The sequence below is a fragment of the Microtus ochrogaster genome, chromosome 10 (assembly GCF_000317375.1).
Source record: "Microtus ochrogaster isolate Prairie Vole_2 chromosome 10, MicOch1.0, whole genome shotgun sequence".
NCBI lineage: Eukaryota > Metazoa > Chordata > Mammalia > Rodentia > Cricetidae > Microtus > Microtus ochrogaster.
This window is the reverse complement of record NC_022016.1, coordinates 63177902-63200799: the sequence shown is the minus strand read 5'-3', so window position 1 is coordinate 63200799 and position 22898 is coordinate 63177902. Positions and strand designations below refer to the sequence as shown.

The window sequence follows — 22898 nt, the reverse complement described above, 5'->3', positions numbered from 1 at the left end:
TCAATTTGTTTTATGAGGGCAGAATTTCTTCACTACCCAAGTCTGTCAAAGCGAATGCAAGAGAAGAAAATCATAGTTCAGTATTCCTCATGATGATATTTACAAAAATCCTCAAGAGAATGTTTATAAATAAAACCTTGGACCATTGAAATAGCTCAGTTGGTAAAGGGGCTTGCTACCAAGCCTGGATGACCTGAGTTCAATCCCCTGAACCTCCATAGTGGAAGGCAATAATTGACTTAGAAGTTGTTCTCTGACTTTCACATGCTTGCTTCCCAAAACATAAATAAACAAATGCAACACAAAGATATTTAATTAAAATGAAATATAAAATCCTTATTTGTAAGTATATTCATGTTTTTACACATCTATATGTAAGTCAAACCTAGTAGTATTGTATCTACCTCTATTTAATATACATAAACACTGAATGGGGTTTATTCTTGGCATGCAAAGATAGTTCATTGCTGGAAAAATCTAAGTAATTTTACATATATTCAGAAACAAGGAAGAAAAACCATATGATTATTCCCATCCTTGTAGAAAAACTGTAGAAATGTCACTGCCAATTCATGGTTAGAATGTGGTTGTAGAACCTTTGGAGGCCAGAAGAGGGTGTTGGATTCCCTGGAACTGGAGATACTGGCTGTGAGCTGTCTTGTGGGTGCTGGGAATCAAACCCAGGTCCTCTGGAAGAGTAGCCAGTGCTCTTAACCACTGAGCATCTCTCCAGTCATATTTCTTTATATTAAAAATAAACAGTTGACTTTCATTTTGTTTTGTTTTTTGGTAAAGTGTCTCTCTTGGTAGCCCAGCTGTCCTGGAGCTAGCTGTAGACCAGGCTGGCCTTGAATTCAGAGAGATTCACCTGTCTCTGTTTTCCAAGCAGTGGGATTAAAGGTGTGTGCCACCACCACAAGGCTGGCCAGTGGGACTGTTTTACTCTCTGATCTTCAGGCAAGCTTTATTTATTAGAATCCAATTGAAATGACACTACACGGACTTGCTACTTTGCGTGAGGAAAAGATGATGCAGGAATGGGGGAGAGAGGAGATCACCTTCAGGACACTGTAACTATATTTACTGCAGACAGTTTACCTTATAGATGCCCAAACTACTGGGTGAATAATCTCAAGATAGTTGAGATTCCCTGATAATTATCAGTCACACAGAGAAAATGAGTCACCTTTCAGTGGAGAAACCTGGCAGAGGCCACCAAGGTTGACAAGACCAGTAATAAGACAAAATATGACATGTGACAGCATTTGATACACTGAGAGTGGAAAACATGGGTCATCCCTTCATACTAAGAGCACTGGCAGCTCAGAGGAGAAGTGGGGCAGTTTTTCTACCACCTCGCGAAGATGGGCGTTGGCCTAGAATGGCAGGTGTCCTGACTGAGAACTGAGAACGTTCATGCCAGTCCCTCCTTCCCTTTCCCCATGGGCTGCGGTTTCAGGGGGGTACAATCTTAAATGTCATCCTTTATCCCAATTGTCTTTCCCTATGTCATTTGCCTTTCAACAAAAACTGTGTGTGGTTTATCCCTCCCCGCTTGTTTTAAAGCTCGTCAGGTGCGTGCCCTTATCAAATCTGCAGGTGAGAGGGCAAGCTTGGCAGTAGGAATCTGTTCTACATCTCTTAGCTTGGGTGGGATAGTTAGACAAACAGGATTTGCAGAGCTTTTAGACTGCTAGCAGGTGTCCGTTATTTTATGTCTTTCTGCAGTTTGACCTTAGCTGACTCACGATAGTTTATTTTGAAAAAGAGCCACCTTATTTTATTTTTTACAGGACACAGAACTTTTATACTATTCTTGCCCCAGACTCCTGAGCATAGTTTAATCATGAGAAAGTACCAGAAAAACCCAAATGAGGGACAGTCCACTATACACAAGCAAGGCTGTTAAGAAGGGTCAGAGGTTTGAGAGTCAAGGGAAGACTGAGTGGTAATGCAGGTCAGAGGAGATGGAGGAGGGGCAACAGCTCAGAGCAGTGTCACATCCCCCACTGAAGGCTGGGATGGAAAGGACATTAGGTGTAATACACTTATATTTTGTATACATATTTGTAAAACATTCCCACATGTGTAAACATTAGAGAAAAACCTGTCATTCAGTTAGTGGTGGTGTGCCAACATCATTTTCTTGATTTTGATCATTGTTACCATAGTTACATAAGATGCTAACAATAAAGAAATCTGGGGAAAGAGTATATAGGATTCTCTGTATGGATCTTGTGTGAGTTTAAAATGATTTTGATATAAAAGCTGAAAGAAGGGGTGGGTTTTTGATGAAACAGACCCCGATGAAAGAGGCAAAGGCTGTTTCTTCTGGGAGGCTGGGGAGAGCCTCCAAGTGTCAATGGGATCTACTGAGGAACATCTTTGCAGGTTCCCTGGGCACTCCTGTGACTCCTTGCTCTTAGGACTGCAGTTTGAGAATTACTGTGATCAAGTCATCTTCCCTGATTCATTTGGAGACATCTGATTTCTGTATGTTCTCTCTTCCTTAAAAATTGCATTAAAAATCAACGTATGGGCCGGGCATACACACCTTTAACCCCAGCACTCGGGAGGCAGAAGCAGGTGGATCTCTGTGAACTAGAGGCCAGCTGGGTCTACAGAGTGAGTTGCAGGACAGCCAGAGCTATTACACAGAGAAACCCTGTCTCAAAAAATAACAAAACAAATCAATGTATATTTATATAAGCAAATTTTTAAAAGTGCACTTTCTTTGTCTTCCCAGCTGAGAGATGACTCCCCCTTTATTTTATTGACTGATCATTGGAGACAGCTATGCAGGCTAGTCTTCCATCATCCTGTTCCACCTTTCTTAGCTGACAGAACTTTATTTACAGGGTTTGCTTATATGGAGGTGCTTTGTGCATTCCTGTCATTGCTTGGCCCCTAAAGGCATGCTAGGTTTTGATCCCCCATGATAAGTTACATGAAATTTGCAGTGTTTATTCATGACCTTTACTTGTTACAGCTTTGTTGATGTTGTTATTTCAGTATGACTGAAATTTCACAGTTTGCTCCTGCGATGCTGTAGTCATGGCCTAGCATTTGCCTTTACACCTGTCCCAGAGGGTGGCTGGGGAGCGTGACTGCTGTGTGTGGGATGCCCAAAGTGGGGCTACTAGATGGGAGAAGTTTCCTCATATTGAACTTAGGCTTAGTATGCCAAAGGATAGCCTTATTTGAAAGAAAAAGCAAGGTTAGACCCTCTGAGTCAGTTGCTGAGCAAAATTTCTACCTCTGATTTGGTGGACTAAAAAAGACCCAGGCCTTGTGCCTTTAACTCCCTTTCTTGTTCTGCGCCCAGCTGAGCTTATTAATGCTTATGGTACTTATGACACTTAGGCCTGTGGTATGATGATTCCATGGTGTGAGATCATGATGTCACACCTGTGATATTGGACTTAGTGGTGTTTTATAAGGGGCTGTGGCTTTCTAAAGCTGGAGTCTTCACTGGTTCTTCAACTGGAATCATGAGAATTGTTCACAGAACTTGAATGAGATGTCAGGATCCTCCCGTAGAAACTTGAAAGTATCCATTTCCTCCTAATGCCCCACAGGATTTTCAATGTGCAATCTGCATTAGTCTGGCTTCTCTAGAGGAACAGAACCTATGTGTGTATATGCAGTACAAAAGAAGATGCCCTATACCAGTACATGCTAAGGGCTGGAGGAACCAACAATATCAGCCTCCCTGCTGGTGGGACTGAGAACGATGGGAGGCTCAGATCATAAGGCTGGATGCCTCAGTGGTCCTAATTTGGTACTGAGGGCATGGATGATTTCTGGAGAGCTGCTGGTTTTTAGACCACACTGGAAGTTGGGTTTGGCTGAACTTTTTAATTGCAGCAAGCTGGAGGGAAGGTGACAGGTGGATTCCTTGGGCTTGCTGGGCAGCAGGCTTAACCTACTCAGTGAATTCTAGATCATGAAACAGGTGGACAGTGCCTGATGAATGACACCTAAGGTTGTCCTTTGGCCTTCACACACTTGCACACACCTGCACACATACCCTTGCACAAATGCTCACATGCATACACTCATATATACATGTCCCCTCCCAAAAAAATCTCCCTAAAATATGCAACCTAAAGCAATTGAATGAACAAAATATTTAATGAACTAGCAATGGGGCGCTCCCAGTGTGGAGAAGTTCTCCCTTCCTACTCCTCCTCCGTTTGGCTCTGGGTTTGATCTTCCTCTTCCACCTACTGGCACAGCAGTCCTCTCCACTGCATCATACTTAATATTGATCAACTCTTCTGCTGAGCTCTGCGTCCAGCTCGAGTTCTGCAACCGAACCGCCCTTTGAAGAATGCTATGAAATCAGAAAGGATAGAAGCCACTTTGGGCAACAGAATTAGGTCCCAGATGTCAGGGCAAAATGATGGGCTGATTGTTATAGTATAAAGTGTAAGAATGCTAAGTGATGTAAGGTCATGTTGTGGGGACCTGGAAATATATGAGTGTAGGCCAGAAAAGTGTGTGGCAGTAGCAGCAATTACAAATAAATAACCACATCTGTTGATCAGTAGATAGGTAGAAATAAAGACTGATAGAATTGTATCGCAGTGTCCCCAGATTCAGTTGCTGACTCAAAGACCTTATTAAAGAATGTTACTAAGAACTTTTAATAAAAAATTACTTTCCTTCTTGAAGATTGAGAATAACCAGGACAGGGTAAAATGCCAGCACCACAGACCCAGTATCCTCCATCTTGTTGCTCGGTCAGCCTGATCCATATGGCTTCCAGACCCACACTCCAGCTAGTGGGAAAGAGAATAGGAGGGAAAAGGAGCTCCTTTCCTTCAAGAGCAGACCAGGCTATCACACTGTTTATACAAGCTTGCAACTCAAAGCTAAAGCTTGTCTTCAGGCCTCACTTACAAGGGATGTTGGGAAATGTAGTTTTAGTTGAGTAGTCATCTTACTACTAAATAAGACAGGAGGGGGAAAATGTCTACTGATGTCACTTTAGCAGGCTTGAAATAAAGTCAGCATTTACACCAGTGTAATCTTACTTCCAGAAAGACTTGAATAACAGTATATTGTACTGAGAGAAGTATAGAATCCTCTAGAACAGGAGATAGCATTTTTTTCCAGAAAAGGAAAAAATAGCAAACATCTCAGATTTTACAAGTCACACAGAGTATTTGTTATAAATTCTTTCCAGTGTTTGCATTTTTATAACCCTTCAAGAACGTCAAATCCATTTGTAGCATGTGGCCTGTAAAAATTAGATTGTTCCAAGGGCTGTAGTTTGTGTATCTCTGTTTAATATAAGCATGATAGTCATCTGTGGTCACATCTAAAACATAGGAGACTGTGTTCCAGGGAGCTGATGAGTTAGGGAGAATTCCAGATGCGTTCCAAAGAGGCGTTCTAAGCTGGAGCAGCCAGGATTCCTGAGAACTGGATCAACCTTCTCAAATAGTTGAAGGATATTTGGGGTATTAAGAGTGATTCACATTTTGTTCATATCAAAAGAAGGAGAATTGGTAATAGAAGTTCTAGAAGGCAGACCACAGTGTAGTATATGCAAGGGCTTTCTAGTTGTTACTTTATCACTTGTGAAAACCAATAATCAGGCATGTTATATAGCTGGCTTCACTTTGTTGTCCACAGCCTCAATAGGTAGGTATAACCATTATGTCTCATATTAGTTAGTTTTATATTTATATTTATGACCAAAAATTCCTGACAGACACAACATAATAGAAGAAATATTTCTTTTTGCTCATGGTGTGGAGGGGTGCAGTTCACCACAGCAGAGGAGCATGGTGGGATTCATGGCAGTGGGTTATGTGGCAGAGATGGCTATCATCATGACAGATCAACAAGCAGAGTGTGGTCAAAACTAGGGACCAGGCCTTGAGAGGTCCCATTCCAGTGACCTACTTCAGCCAGTTAGGCTCCACCTCCTAAAGGCTCTCAGCACCACCCCTCCCTTTCCTCAGTGGCACCTCAAACTGGGGGTGAGTGTCCAAAGCATGAGTCTGGAGGGCACATTTCCCATTCAAGCCACAGCAACTCTACTTGACAGATAAGAAAGTCATAGCTCGTGGCCACAGAGCTCACCCCAGAATGCTGTTACAAGCCTTAGCAACAGCTACTCCCCACTGCCCCCTTGTGCACAAGTTAAATGACTAGGATATGTAAATCCTGGAGTAGCGCCAGGCACAGAGTAAGCCTTGTTGCCTGTGGGAGCACTTATTGGAATCCCTGGGAATCCCAGCATTTCTCACCGCGGTAGTTTTCTTAGTCTTCTGTGGCTGAGAAAGAAGCGCCATCAACTTGATGCCCTCGAATGACACATTCATCTGCTCATAGTTTGGAGGTCCGAAGTTTTCAGTCCTTTTCACTGGGTGGTAATCAAGGTGTCATGTGCATGAACAAACTCCCTCCAGAGGCTTCAGGGGAAATCCATTCCTTGTTTCTTCCTACTTCTGATGGCTCTGACTTGTTCTGGCTTCTGGCTGCATTCCTCTCTCTGTTCTTGACCTCCTTAATCCCGTGATTCTCTTTAGCTTTCTTCCTGTCTCTTACAAAAGATCCTGTGATTCCATGCAGAGCTTGCCCCCTCCCCCCAGTTTGTTTAGAAAAGCCTCCTCACATCCAGGTCATTAATTTATTCACATCGTTTGCATGTAAGGTAGTATTCATTTCCCAGGCATCAGGTAGTACTTATCTGTGGGGGCATTGTTTAGCTGTCCTGATGGTGTTGCATAGACTGGATGACCTCATCTTTTTCTTTACACTATTAGAAAATAACTTTATGGCACTGAATGGCTTAATGATAAACTATAATATCTATCTATTCTTTAGGGTCTCTTTTTCTGAAAACAACAGATTTTAAATAAGGCATGGGCTGGAGGAAGTAATTATTGTCAACTAGCCGTAGTCAAATACTATTATTATGTTACTGAATAATGATTTCTTTGTTCATGAATTTAAAATTCAGGCTTCATTTCTTAACCTTCACACGACAAACTATAGTCAGACTGTTTCTCAATTATGGTCAATTCCACCAGCCTGCTGTGCAGATTCTGTAGTATGAGGCCCTGTTGGTTACTGTAACATTTAAGTGTTATGTATTTTAAACTGGCAAACAAGTTTCTTCCTATGCCTTCTCTGTTTTTCTGGCCAATGGCCCTTCTATGGTTTCCTTTCTCATTGGGTATTTCAATTGTGTGGGGTACAGTTATGCACACTGTAGTCAGCACTCAGGATGTCCAGGAGGGAGGAACTGAAGATCAAGGCTAGCCTGCACTGCAGAGCAAGATACCATTTCTAAACAAGCATCCATCCATCAACAACACCAACAATCCCCATCTTTATTATCACTTCAACATGGTGTTTGAAAGAAGAGGCATTCTGGGATTGTCTGCCTGACAAGATGGTCCTCTTAGTCTTCTTTATTACTGCTACTGCTACCACTATTATTATTATTTTGCTAATGCATTTCCATTGAACCTTTCACAGTTTTTTAATATGGAAATTTAATTCCAGACACCTTTATTTTAAAAACAAAGAGATGTAATTAATTTATCCACATCGTTTGCATGTAAGGAAGTATTCATTTCCCAGGCATCAGATAGTATGTATCTGGAGGGCATTGTTTAGCTGTCCTGATGGTGTTGCATAGACTGGATGACCTCATCTTTTTCTTTACACTATTAGAAAATAACTTTATGGCATTGGTTAGTAGGTGGGAATGTAGAATAGACACAGTAAGAGATTAGTGAAAAAAACCAATAAGAAAACAGGACAACTTACAATCAAATAATCTAACTATGTGAATTGGAAACTGTCTTCTCTCTCTTTCTCTCTCTCTTTCTTTCATTTTACAGGTAAATACAATTGGTAGCAGGTGATGCTGCAGATTAGGGAACACTGCATATTTAATCATTTGACTCTCATCTTTCAAAATGTTTAATAATTAAATGTTATAACCATTAAATGTTATAACCATGCTATCAATTCTGTACTCAATCATATTTTCCCTGGCTTCACTTTGTATCACTTTTTCTTACATAACACCCTCTTCTTGTGTGAGTTCATTTTCCTGGCCTATTTTCCCCTTGCTTAGCAGAGAATCTTAAGTTAAATCCAGAAACTTTTCTTCATAAAGGGTGTGCCAGTGATGTTGTGTCTCTATTTTGTTATCACATAGAGGGAACCGCTGGTCTGAGAGCTAATGAGGTTTCACCACATGCCCTTGGAGTGGCCTCTAAGCACAGGTGTGTCTCTGAGCCCGTTTTAGACAGGGAATTGGAAACCATTCTGATTTTAATTCCTTTTAAGCAGCAGGTCCTCCTTCCCTGAGTATGCTTTGGTTGTGTCTCTTGGTTCTTGGGGTTCTGCATCTATGAACATATGTGCTTGTTCAATGACCCTGCTTCCAGCATGCCTTGTGATCTGCACTAGTTCAGCTCTAGGGAATAACCCTTTGCTTCTGTGTTTCTGCTTCCCCTCCTTGGTGCTGCTGTTCCTTCAGAACTCCTGTCGGATACTCTCAACCCTTTGTCCTGTACCCTTTACCTGGTTACTGAAGTCTCTTTCCCTGTGTGTGTTTGTGTTTGTGTGTGTGTGTGTGTGTGTGTGTGTGTGTGTGTGGACTGCTTTTACTGGCACTCCCCAGGGAGCTGCTGCCCTGCTCCTCCACACCTCTAGTTTTTACTTATATTAGAAACAAGCCTCCCACTTTCCAAAGAAGCTGTGAGAAAGTTTCTGAGTCCAGCCATTCTCTCTTTAGTGAATTGGCCTTGATCCCCATGACCTGGATTTCCCTCCTCCAGTCTCTATCTTCTGAGCCTGAGCTTTCTAGGACCCTTTTCTGGGACCCTGTGTGATGACTTCTTCAAGGTCTGTGCAGGATCTGCGTCAACTTTCCTGCCCCTTGCCTCAGGACACTGAATTTTCCTTTTACTGTTCACAATGCTTACCCCATGATAACATGATCCTTCAGTTTCCAGTAGGACCACCAATGTTTGGGTGGCTCTTTGGGGGATGAATGAACAGGAGAACATGTAGGAGTCCCCTTTATCAAACCAACGGCCTAGGTGTGGAACTAGAGAAGTCTGGAGCTTCTGCCCTGGGAGTGGCTGGACCATATGACCTATTCACTTTCTGTCTGCAAGGATCCCTTTTTCAGTGTAAACACAGCAAGGGTTTGAGAAACAATTTTCATACAAAACACCAGAGAAACTGGCCTTACCATTGCCAGAGATCAGAATGAAGCCACTTAAGTGCTGAGTTGCGGTAAATTCGTTGGAGACAAGGCTCTTATGGGTATCTACAAAGACAGGTTGTAGGCTTCAGAGTGCACTAAGGCTAAATTAATATCCCCTCCCCCTCGGGGGTGAGTATGTGACAGTTGAAAGCTGTGCCCTTAAAACAGAGAGGGAGAGGGCCCAGAGCTTCTGGATTCCTGACAACTTAAACATATTATGATTCTTCCTTGGTACTGTGGTGTTAGAAGGAGATGGGAGGCAGAAAATAAAAATCTTGTTTTCTCAAGCCTTCCTGATTTTTTTTTTAAAATGTGAATAAAGAATGCTTTTGTCAGAAACACTTCTCTAGATCTTTCAACAAGGACAGAGACATCTTTCTTCTCAACATGTGTCTCCTCTTCCTGCAATACCACGGTGGCAGACACTCCTGCTCCCTCTCAGAAGTCCCTTCCCCCAGGCCTGGGTAGAAGAGTGACAGGCTCCCTGTGGTAGGTCTGTTCCTTGTCACCAAGCCTCCCAAGCACAGGTCTGTGGTGGCCACGGGAGAGCCAGCTCCATGCTGTGTGGCTGGTGACATTTCCGGCTGCCAGTGCCCAACCAATCAGTGACAGACTCAGCTAGCTAGGGCGATGACACATGAAATATGATAATTTTCTCTAAAGAGCTCTGGGAGGAGAGAGGTGGGGGGAGTGGTTTGGACTGGGAGGGTGAGGAAGACAGGGCCAGGTAAGAGAAGAGAGCCAGGCACTGGTTTCAGAGGTCTGTCTGGCAGGACCAGGAGAGGAATTGAGAGCTGGAGGGAAGTGGCCCTAGGAACATGTGATGGAGGAGAGCCTGCTGATGGCAAGGAACAAGGAGAGAACCAGCAATGCCAGGATGAAGCTCTGGGGCTCTCGGGTGGAAGACTTTTGTCTTTTTTGCCAACAGGATTAAAGTTCCTCTTTGTATTTTCTCAGTGGTACCTCTTTAAAAGCTAGAACAAATCTAGAATAGAAGCATGGCTGAAGTAGTTGTCAAGGGTACTTTAGGCTGGAGGTGGTTTATCCCTCTACCCTGTTGTTCAACCTTCACAATCAACTTTGTTCCAAGATCCCCCAAGAACTTAAGAACAGAACAGCAGTGAAGCCTCACTAAACTTTTTTGAAGAGCCAAATCTGAATCGCCAGACACTAAAGGTCAGGCAGTAGTTTCGATTTCTGGCCCAAGGAAACTAGAACAGGATCTATGTGTGAGTCTCAAGGTGGGTCAGAAACGGGGCCAGAACCATCCCTGAGACCACAGGGCAAGGCAGGGCAGCATGCCCTGTGGTTAAGCCCTGGGGGCAGCACAGGTATATATCACTGCCTTTAGCAACATGGCAGGATTTCTGGCCCTTACTAAATAATAAGGGACCCAGAGGGGCCACCCCTGGGTTGACAAGTCTGCTGACCCCTTGAAACAAATATTTAGAAATGTTCACATGCAATGCTAATCATAATTGGGAAGCCCATCATCAGTATTTGCATGTTTGTCCCACCATGTAATGTATTATCCACGTGAGCAGATAGATGAAAGTCAACGAATATCATCACTGCCTATAATTCTGCCCTAAGTGGCTGTAGGCCCAGCACTGGCTTCTTCCAGTACTCCCAGTCTTGCTATTCAAGTGATAATTGGTGTACTGTATCTTTAAAAGGTTAAAACCCCTTTAAAAAAAAAAAAAAAGGTCTGGACTCCTAGTGGAAAAGACAAGCAGGGCATGGGTTGGCTCTGGATTCAGAAAGCAGCTGCTGATTAGATTCTGTGTCTGCGGGCTGAATTTATTCCGTGTTTCCAGCAGGAATTCAAGAGGGATGCTTCTGTTTGGGTTTCTGATCGTGATTTATATTTATTCAGAGGAATAACAGAGGGTGGATCTGTTCCCGGTGCGAGCATGCTCACCACCAGCCGACTCTCCCATTATCCCCCTGCTTAGTTTGGTGCTCCAGTGTACACGAGTATTTCGTGTGCATATGTGTGTATACAAACACGCATGCACGCCTGGACGGACAGACGTAAGCACAGTTTATTTCTTAAGGACAATTCCTTCAATAAGGTCTCTACCCCTTACTTGAAACAGGTGTTTATGAAAAAAAAATGCACAATATCCCGACTGACCGGAAAAATTGATGAAGAAGGGTGCTGGATCCGTGGGTCAGAGAACACACAGGACCAGCTTGCCACCCCAAGGCAGAAGGTAGGGGACTCTGGATTTTTATTCCGCGGATGGATTCCTTGCGCCTTATTTTTTCTTAATTGTGTTTTCGCCCGTGGCTGCCACCGGGAAGTGCCACCTCGCGCTGCGATTCCATTTTGTTGCTGCCTTTCTCACGGCAGGTGTCGGGCGGGCTGCGGTGGCTGAGGTGCGCGGTGGGCTGCGCGCTCGGCCTGGCTGGGGGAGCACGAACCTCAAGTGACCCCCGCGCGTCAATCACTCGCGACCGCGGCTGGGCTGTAACCCTGTGCGCGCTGCGCGCCCCCGCGATCGCTCTCTCTCTCGGCAGCACTGCGCTGCAGACCTGGTTCCTGGGCCAGGCAACCACTCCAGGATGGGTCAGACCCCAGAAAGGTGTCTGTTGGTGCTTGGTTGAAGGATGATAGTGGTCTGATGCTGGGTCCCAGGACCCAAGGGAGAGCTTTCCCTCCCTGCTCCCAGTCCCACCACCCCTTGAAAAAATATTCCACAGGGCAGGGAGGGGGGGATCATACCTTGTCCTATCCCCAAAGCACAACATACCACACCAAACCCAAACTCCTGCTGAGGCTGGGGTGGGGGAGGAGGTGTCTTGCCCTGTCTCTAATAAAGCAGGTGTCCCTTCCTAGATGTGTCCCACATTTCAGCATATTTTAAAATGGAAACACTGCTGGTGACAGTTGGCCCCTGGGGTGGTGATGGACACCCGGACTAGAGGCTGGGACAGAAGTGGTGGTGTAGAGGAACTTGGAGACCTATGTTGAAGCTGGATGATTTGATTTACAATGCTTGGCAGGGTCAGGACCATTTCTGTGACTTGGCCTGCCTTTGAACTTTAGGGACAATGGTTATGCAAGAGCCTGCCAGCTTGGGGTGTGTGTGTGGTACTGTGGTCCTTTTTGCTTTGCATCTTGAACTTTTTGGTGGCCTTTGGTTTTGCAAGGCAGTGGCCAGGTGCCCCTGAGGTATCAGGGATGCTTGAATATTTTAATCCAGGGTTTCTGGGGGTGGGGGTAGGGATGGGGGGGGTTACAGAGAAGAGGAATTTGTTGAACTAACCTCTACACAAGTATTGTTCAACCCATGTTTTTGTGGTTATGTAATCCCAACTAATGATCAGAATCTGTTCCCAAATACTGGTATCAGCTCTCCTGCACTGAAGTAGTTGGGTGTTTCTGCTGTTTATAATGTTTTTGTGTAATTGTGTGTGTGGTGAGGACAGGAAACACGTGGGGTGCAGCTCAACAACTCAAGGGTAAAGACCACAGGCAAAGAGCAGGTCTCAGTGTTGGAGTGGTGTTGATCTGAGGCCTTCCCACTGGCTTCTGCCCAGGTGCTTCTTGTCTGAACTTTGTTGTAATCTCACCCTTCTCTGTCCCTGGAGAAGGATATAGCCACTTCTGCAGGGTCCCCAGATTCCTAAGTCAAAAAGATTAGGAGGGGCACTGGGTCTAGGGTGGCCACTCAGGTGTCAGATGTTTCCTCCTGTCTCCAGACAGCTCCGGAGAGGAGTCTCCCATTGCCTATGTAGTTTTGCTCTGGGCTGGGCTGTTCTGTGGGGTGGAAAGAGACCCATATTGGTGCAGCTGTTTGGTACCTGTTGCTTGAAGTGGAGACCATCAGGAACTGGATGTCCTTTCTATCGTTGCATTGCAATGTTGGGAGTTTTGCAAGGTGGAAGGATAGCTGTCCTCTGGGGGAGCTTGGTAGGCAGGAGGGGCGAGTGTGTGCTGTCTGAGCTCTCCCCTTCCTCCCAACTCTGTAAGATACCCACAGGCCACAGTGCTCTTAACACAGACCCTCTGCTCTACTCTTTATCCACTCCACCTGGGGCTGGTGGACAGAGTTCTTAAATTAGTGACCAAGTCTGGCCTCTTAAGGTTACAGTTAATTTCTGGCCTTCAATACCCTGGTACCAGAGTTAGGGAGCAGTTGTTGCCTTAAGTGCTAACTAGTGTCTGCTCTGTGGATCAAGATGTGTTCACCTGGTCCCATTGTTAGCGTGTCTCCGCCCATTGTGTTGCAGCAGTGGCCACCCTCTCAGAGTGGAGAAATGTGTGCTGCTTTTGGATCCCTGCCAAGTGAGCCAGGGAGGCATTTAGTGTGTGAATGGTGCAGGCAAGAGAAGATACATTTAGTCTGAAGTCCTGGCAGATTCCAGGATTCGACTCGATGGAAGATAATGTTAAGAAAGCTGTGTGACAACTAGATAACTTTCAACTTGTCTCTCTTCCTGCTCTGCAAGATCCCTGGTGTTCTTCAGGTCCCCCCACCCCCACCATCAAGATCAAGGAGGTCCTGACAGGCTGGTTTTCAGTCTATTACCTCAGGAGGAGTCAGAGCACATTTTACTACTCCATAACTGTACAGGGCAGATAGGGCAGGAAACCTAGCTACCTGAGCAAGCAGTTTTTGAGTAAAGCCGGTAGAAACATCATAACCTTGAAAAGAAGACGAGATAGGTTAAAAAAGAAACGTGCCCCGCAGCTGGAGGGTACTAAGCTGGTGCTGGACAACTTGGACTCTCTTTCAGGACTGAGCATTTATTTAAAATTCTAAGAGCCTTCTAAATGCACTTAACAAATTTGAAGAAATCAATAAAGTTTTCGTGAAAGGGTTAGGAAAGTTGTTTTTAATCAAACAGTAAGAACTGATAATAATGGTAGAAACAGGAGAAACTAAAAAATAGTGATTAAAGGCCATAGGAATTCAAAACATGGACGTCTAAGATTAGTGAAAGAATGTAAGTAGTTAAATGAAATGCTATATATTTTGTTACATTTTTTGACCTGTGCATATCAAAAAACATCTAATGGATTTTCTTGTTCCCTGTTTAAGAAGACACATGGATCAGTAGCCCAAACCTATTGAGTTGTGGTTGGATTTTTGTTTGTTTAGCATGGTGTTTAGAGAGAAAAGTGCAGCTATTTAAGAAACTACCCTGCCTCTTAATGCCTCCTAAAGATTCCGGATAGCCTGGGGCTTGCAGACCATAGTCCAGCTGTATAGCCCTGCTGGGAACTTGGTGATCTTTGGCTGGCATTTTACAGCACTGTACCACACATTATTAGAAAAGTCTCATTTTAACATTTGACAGTACAGAGGATTCTGAGAAAATGATACTGAAACTTTTGTGCATCTTCTTGTGGCCAGAGACACACTCCAGCCTTCTAGCCCAGTGACAGTATGCCACAGTTGAAAGAGGACTGATGTAGAATCAGGATGGAAGAGGTGGTCTCTGGTGGCATTGTTTCTTATGCCTTTTTAGGGGATGCAGGTTGATCACTACCAGTGTGCTGATCCCTTGGATAAGTGAGTTCAAGATGTTATGACCACACCCCAGAGTGGTGATTAATCAGTTCAGATATTATGCTCAGAACTGGAAGAATGTCTGACTTACATGAGCAACACAGAATTTGGCCCAACCCATTTGCTCAGTTACAATTCTTCTCAAAAAAAAAAAAAGGCAATAGAAAAAAAACACAAGTAGAAAAGTAGAAGAAAAAGAAGGCCCATGTTTTTTTTTTTCAAAGTGTTGTTTATTTGTTTTCAATTCGATCCATCTGTGGAAAATGTGAACATATAACTGAAGGCAAGGTAACAGTATTGCTCGAGGTCTGAGTGCATACATTTATTGTTTGGATCACTTATTTGAAAGAAAAATGTCCATTTCAGGTTGTTGAATATAATCAGAAATGTTCAGTTATTTAGAGTTTCCATGTCTTTAAGGGAAGGGAAATTCTTGTAATGAGTTGGAGAGAAGCAATTCCATGAATCCCAAGGTGGGTGGGAGGGCAGAGGAGAGGGGTTGGTGATGTGAGGTGACTGAAGCCCCCTATCCAGAGGGCTGCCCTTTTGGGTCCCTGTTGAGAACACTTGGTTGGGAGGCAAGAGGACCAATATAGACTCTGCAAAATATTGTAGACCTTATACATGAGTGAGGGGCTCCTCCCCTCATTATTAAGTGTTGCTGAAAGCAAGGTGTAGTTGACACTCTTGTGGACAAAGAAGTAATGTTGAGGTTTGCTTCTAGACAGTTGAGGTCATCAAATTTAAGGAGTGAAGCAAGGAGAAGTATAGGGACCTCTCTGAGCATCCATGGCCCTTGTAATGGGAGTTCAGAGTGAAGTTGGAAAAAAAAAAAAGAGCCATGGTTGCATAACTGGATCCAAAAAAAAAAAAAGCCAATGAAAGAATAGTGGAAACAATAAATGAAAGCAGTATATAATATAAATGCATGAATGAGGGGCTCTGGAGATGGCTCATTTGGTAAAGTGTTTGCCTTGCAAGCATGAGGATCTGAGTTCAACCCCCAGATGTGGTTAAAAAACAAAGCCAGCCAGGCATGGTGGTAAGAGGCTTATAATCTTAGTGCTGAGGAGGCAGAGACAGGGGGATCCCTTGTGCTTGCTGGCCAACTAACCTAGGCTACATGGTGAGTTCCAGGCCGGGTACTTAAGGAAGGACATCTGAAGTTGTCCTCTGGCCTCCACATGCATTCTGCACAATACACATGCCATGCATGCGCACGCACACACACACACACACACACACACACACACACACACACACACACACACATATATATGAACATGAACTTACTTTAAAATAGCATGACATACCTAGTTGAGTAAGTAATTTCAGTCTCTTCAGTCATTGACTGGATTTTCAGGCTCAACATGAGATGGTGAAGCTAATGAATCCTAATGAAAACAAAGACCTTCGACAGAAGAGGACTTTGAACATACCCTTAATATGCAATGTAGCAGATCCTTGGATAGCTACATCTCAAGACTCCGGCCAAGCCCCACATTTGGAAATGCATAAAGGATTGCATAATCTCTTCACTTCCTTCTGGATGTGACTTCAGCTCAGAGGCCAGAGATGATGCAGGCGCCGCCAGCTATTTGCCTGTGCTATTTGCGGTTTTCATGTCAGGGTTTCTGTGTCTCTTTCGTCATCTTGGGATGGGGACACTGAACTGTGGAGAAGGCCCAGACAAGTGATCCCTCTTAGCTGTGGCTTTCTTACACACACTTAACATTTTGACTTCAGAAAGAAGACAATTGCCATGGACATGGCTATTCAGAGTTGATTGCGAAGAATTTAAAGAGTGAATGTTTTCTGCAGTCTTCCGGGGTGAGCATGTGTGCCTCCTCCAAAACGTCTCCAACTCCTTGGCCCTCAGCATAGACTCAATACAGTATTAGAAACTTCCCTGACTCAGCACATAATGAGGGTGCCGGACCTCTCATGATTTAAGCACGTGCTAAAGAATCTTTAGAAGTAGAAAAGATTCCAGGGACTTCTGAAGAAAGCATAGCTCTGATTGCAGCAAATGGGGGAGCTAGAGCCTGATACGCTCTGGACTCCACTTTCAGCTCAGTGGGCATCCTTGCAAGAATGTTTCTGGAATGATGGGGAAGAGTCACTGACCGACTACTTACCACGTGTGGGAATCATCTTTCCCAGCAGTCTTTTATTCATTTTTTTCTTTATAGCATTCTCTAAAATCAGTTGTAAAAACCAAGACAAGCCATGAAGTATTTAAGTGATACATTTATAAATTGTATCTAAAGAAAAATAGTACTTCCAATGCTCAGTACTGCCAACACTTAGTACTGTCAGCACCCAGTACTCCTGTCTGTTGCGGGAGCTCCTTGGCTGGTCTCTCTACGGCTATTGGCTGAAGGAGCGGAAGGAGCTCCTGCAACACCTGTCCATTTGAGAGGAAGAGTGGCAGAAGTCCACTCCTCCATCCCATCCCATCTCTCATTTCCAATTCCCACTGGTAACCATTTCTCAGACATCTCCATGTCTTTCCCCTGCATTTTTTTTACTACTCTTATATTTATGTCTCCCTTCAAATAATTTATTGCTTAGTTGTACATGTTTGTGATATCATATAAAAATGGAATTATGTTGGCATTTTGTTGTTCTGGTGTCCAATAAATGTGGCCCAGAAACATGAGTTGAACTGTATTGATTGACAAATAACTGGGCCATCTCCATATTATCAATAATTACCTGATGAATCTTGAGTGCTTTTCTGAGTCCTCCCTCTTCCCTAAGGAGGTTGCACCTGCCAAAGCAGGACTTTGATACTGTGGGTACCAGGCAGGAATTGGATGCTTCACTCCTTGGTTCATTCGCGTTGTTGAGTGTAGCTAAAATGTTTTCAATTTTGCTGAACTGTTGTATGGTATCAAATGGACACATCATGGTTTAAAACTACTCTGTTATAAATAAATTGATTCCCAGGATTTTTTACAGTTACAAACAGTACAGCTTTAAGCATTTTTGCTCAAGTGCCCTGCTGAGCATGTATGTTCACTTAGGGAATAAACACAGTAGAATTACTGGTCACAGACTGTAAACGTTTTCAATGCTATACAGTAGTTTCAAATTAATTTTCACTAGCTTATGTGAATTTCACCTCAATAAAAAATTAATTTTCATTGTGCTGAACCAATGTCTATATCCTGCTGCACTGTATGATTGTCTCTGTTGCTTTGTATTCTTGTCAATACTTTATATTTTGTAAGATATTGCCAGAAATTTTTGTCAGTCTTTTGGGAGTGTAACAATAGTTTCTTTGGTTTTAAGTTGTGTGTATTTGATTGGCCTAGGGCTTTGTATGAATGTCCTTTGTATGAATGTATGGCCTTTCAGATGTGTGTGTGTGAGTGTGTGTGTATGTGTGTGTGAAGAACCTTCAACATCCTTTTCCTGTTTGTTTACATTTTCCTATTTATGTAGGAATTCTGTCTATATGCTCAAAGTTGTTACTAATTTCTAATTCATGACATCCTTCAGTCTTTTTAAGTATCTTTAAAGAAATGGTAGGTCTTGATTTAATGTAATAAAGATGTATCCATCTTTTTTTGTCATTAAACATTGCATATCTTAAAGACATCCTGAAGAAAACACTATCTTTGAGAAGTTTTGAGCTTTTATTTCATATTCAGTGTTTCCTCTTAGCTTGTCATTTTCTGTAGATTTGACATTTGTCATAAAAATAAGGATTTCCTCTTCTTCTGTAATCTTTGAAGGCTTTAAAATATTTTATTACCTTTATTATTTATGTGTATGTGTGTGTGTGAATGCACACCAAGAGAAAGCTCTCAGGAGTTGGTTCTCTTTATCCACCATTAGGTACTAGGTAAACTCAGATTTTCGGGTTTGGCTGTAAATGTCTTTTCTTGCCTTAGCCATCTTGCTCAGCCTTTTAAAGCTTAACAAGAAAAAATGGAACTTTTAAAAATTGCCTTTCCTATTTTTTTTAGATTTATGTATTTTTCTTCCTTTAATTTGTTAATGTACAGTGAACTGATTTTCTGATGTTAAATTAATCATGCATGCTTAGAATAAATTTGACTTATCATAAAGTATTCATGTTTTTTTTATGAATTTCTAGATTTGTTTTGCTTATATGTTGCTTAGACCGCCTCAGTTTTATACTGAGTTTGAGCTTGGCTTAGACAGTAGGTTTTAGACCAGCCCCTCTTTCCTGTTCCCCAAAAGGATTTATGTATGGCTGGCCTTCTTTCCCTGAAAATCTAGAATTTCTGATTCAACTTCTTCAGTAAATAGGGGATACTAGGGTTTTAACTTTTTCTTAATTCAATTTTGGTAAACCATCCTTTTCTGGGAATCTTCTATTTTATTTTATTTTTCAAAAAATTGCCATCAAGTTGTTTGTAATAGACACATAACTTTTACGTTCTGTTGTGTCTGTAGTTGTGTCCCCTTTTCATTTGTACTGATGCACCTTCTGGTTCTGTTTGGTTCTGTAGTCTTCTAGAAATTTTTTCATGGCTTTTAAAAAACCAGTTGACTTTATAATCTTATCATTTATTTTTCAGCATATGCATTTTTATATTGATTTTTATTTTCTCTTTTAGGTTTGAGATATTATTATTTCTTCTTAAACTATTTTATTTTTAAAGATTTTCTCATTATGAACAGTATTAGTTCTACATTTTCACTTTAATTTGTCATAAATTTCTGACTTGTGTTAGTTTTATATTACTTGGTTCTAAGTATAATTTCCACTATGATTATTCCTTAACTTGTTATTTATAGCTATAATTTTTCATTTTAAACTCTATGCACATGTTTTGCTGGTCATCTTCCTGCTGTTGATGTTTAACTTAATTTTATCTTAATTCACAAATGTATGCACGAAACCTGACTTTTAATTTTAACTAATTATTTTTTTGTGATAAGGTTTCACTATATAGCCTTGGCTGACTTAGAATTCACTATGTAGAACAGGACAGTCTTGAGCTCAAAGAGATCTGCCTCTCACTGTTTCCTGAGTGTTGGTATTAAGGTGTGCCCTATACACTTGGGCTAAAGTTCAACTTTAAAACACATTAGGGCTGATGATAAAGTTATGTATGTGTCGATTTTCATCGTGTTATATGAGTTTATCATTGTTATATGCATGTTCTAGATAACTATATTAGATCAAGCTTCTTGGTTATGTTGTTCATATTCTATCGTCACTGATTTGAGCCTGTTTAATAAGTTACTAAGAGAAGTACAGTAAAGTTTCCTGCATGATTGTGAGATTGTTTTCCTTTTTATAATCTTTCCATTTTTGTTTTTATGTATTTTTGAGCCCTTGTTATTAGAAGCCTGTGTAAGTTTAGAATAATTTTGTGTTTTAAATGAATTGAATTTTGTATAACAAAATGAACTTTTTTCTTTCATGATTCTTTTAAGTCTTAAATGTTATGTGGACTAGTATTCATATAATTCTGCCCACTTTGTTTTGTTTAATATTTTCTGTTAGAGCTTGAACTTGTTATCATTTTCTTTAGTGAGAAATTAAAATGAACCCCTATATTTTTGTTGGATTAAATCCCTTGTTTTTGAGAGAGATTTTCATTGTTGTTGTTGGCTTTATCTCTGTGCTTATTCTCTTCTGTTTCATTGTCACCTTTCAAGTGTAGTGTCTTTGACTTTCCTTTGAGGACAATTAATATTTTTTTCTTTTTTAGCTACATTTAAATATTTGTTTTCAGTATTCCATGGTTTCACAAAGTGTACCAGCGTATGTTTCTATCTCATACTTAGTCTTCACAGTTAGGGGACATTCTCCTCTTGTCTCTTCTTCCCAGGAGGTCACAGTAGATGCAGCCCAAGGTCACTGTAATCTGCAGATGTCCTCAGCCTGGCTGCAGTGTTTGGCTGCCTTTCTAGACTGCAGTTTTTACTTTGTTTTGCTTGCTAGCATTTCTCATAAAAATTTCAGTTCATTAGTCATTTAAAAAGACATTTTCCCTATTATACCCATTTTTATTCATTGTTCTCAGTAAGCTGCCAGTCCACCACGGTGCTGGAAATTGTAGTCCTTTAGGGTGTCTTTAATATCACAGTAGATCTCAATACTTACCCAACCATGGAGGACTCTGCTAAGTCTGTTTAGGGATGTATGTACACCCTTGGGGGTTTTGCAGTGGTTGCTCTGTTCCATGATCTGGTCAGCAGATAGGATGGTGTGTTCGTCTCAAGGCAGTGTTACAAGCACCTCTCAAGACAGTGGAGAATGGTGGGTTGTTTGTGTGTTTTAAATCCATAGCAAGTGTCTTACAAGGACAGAAGTGACACTGAGTAGTAACCACCAGTCTAGCCCTTACATGCAAAAGTACAGCTTCTAGGGACTCAATTCTTCTCTCTCCATGATAAATTGAAAGAGTCAATTTTCAATTTTCAGTTAATTTTCAGTTTTATGCATGGAAAGTTCTGCTTTGGTCAGATACTGCCCCTGAATGCACACCTCCCCAACACACCAAACCTGGAGTAGAGTAAGTCCAGCTTAGAGGTATGTCTCTGCTGCTTACTCAAGACCCAGGATGATTTAGCTTTTCTGTAAGGATGCCTCTTTTCTTCCTGACCATAAAATAGCAAGATACCAGTTTTAGTATGTTAGGGAATTATAGGAACCAGTTCGTGTGTGTGTGTGTGTGTGTGTGTGTGTGTGTGTGTGTGTGTTGAAAGCATCCAGTACTTCTCCAAGACTGACTCTCACCTTCTAGCAAACAGGAAGGTGGGAGTCATTTGGCATCCTCATCCCTTGCCCATGTGTCTGAGTTGCACATGGCTGAACTCAACTCCCAGGGCTCTTGGCCGAGGGACCTTACAACATTTTTTGTCCAAGAAGCCCCAGTTGATAAGGGACTCTGCTGTGACTTGCTCTCAGGCAGGTGGGCTCTGCTGCTCACTTCCTGAAACACTTTGGAGCAAGGGCAGTTGGTTCGTTATTGTCCCCTTCCCTTCCTGTGAGCCTACTGTGGGGGAGGGAGGGTACAGCAGATGGACTTCCTGGTTGCCAGGGACCCCCTGCAGCTTAGGGGAGCTAACAATGTCAGTCTCACTTCTGTTCCCATCCCTGGTTCCTTGAACATCTTTATCCATTCTCACCAAGCAAGATGGAGATGTGCCTGGAGGAGACTGTTTTAGATGGTCCTATAGGCACTAGGACAAGGGCCCCTCTTCCCATGCATGCTTCCCAGGGTTTAAGATGGAAAGAACTCCCCCTTTCTTAATCTGGGACTGTGAGTCCTGAATGGAAGAAGACAATGGTTCAAGGGGTTAAGGAAGGAAGGATTGTTTATTCTCTTCATCAGAGACGAATTATCTTCCTCCCTTCTGATGTCTAGTGATCCTTAGAAAGGTACCATTCTATTTAAAATGCATGCAGTTTGTGCTTGGGAAGAAGCTGCACAGGGGCCAGTGAAAGCCGTGTGTGCTTGCCAGCCTTCTCTGTAGGCCACTGGCCAGTTCTGTAGAGCATCTGCCCTTTGGAACAGGCTGAGAAGCAGGAAGCCTGGCTTTCTGACCAGCTCACTAATTTGTAATGGCAGTCCTGGAAGTGCTTGGGGTCCTGTGGCTTGGATAGAAGTTGGTAAGCTTCTGAAGGAGAGAGAAAGAGACAAGAGGGGAGAATAAGAGGGAAGGTGGATGAAAAGGAAAGGGAAAGAGCAGGGCAGGATGATGAGGAATGAAAGAAAGAGGGTAAGGGAAAAGGAGGGAGGAGATAGAGGGAGAAATGAGAGTGGAACATAGATACAGCTCTCACCTCTGGCTTCAGAATGCTTCTGTTTCTACCTCCCAAGTGCTGGGATTACAGATGTGTGCTTCCATGCTCAGTATTTGGCAGGGGTTGTGGTCAAAGTGAGGGATTTGTGCAAGCTAGGCAAGCACTCTACAACTACCCTATATGTCTACCCCGCATTTCAAAATACCCATTTTCTTGTTGAGAGAAATCTGGATTGTTACTGCATTTGAACTATTATGAACAAAACTGTCATGATGTAATGAATATTTGCATGCATTTACATAGAGGTCCTTGTGTGCCTGGAAGGTTTCATTTCTTTTGGGCAAATATTTGATCAGGTCTATATTAGAATGCCAGATTTCTGTTT

At 42.5% G+C, this 22898-nt stretch overlaps 1 protein-coding gene across 3 annotated transcripts in view; it reads left to right on the top strand.

The window, feature by feature from the left end:
* The window catches only part of Hivep3 (human immunodeficiency virus type I enhancer binding protein 3), a 412482-nt gene that overhangs the window by 80581 nt on the left and 309003 nt on the right, over positions 1-22898 (top strand). For 2 of the 3 annotated variants that reach the window (XM_026782347.1, XM_005353329.3), the window contains exon 1: positions 11021-11466. The gene's annotated coding sequence lies outside the window, so the exon portion shown is untranslated. Of the gene's footprint in view, positions 1-11020; positions 11467-22898 lie in introns of those variants that run through there. The other variant, XM_026782346.1, reaches the window with a different exon arrangement.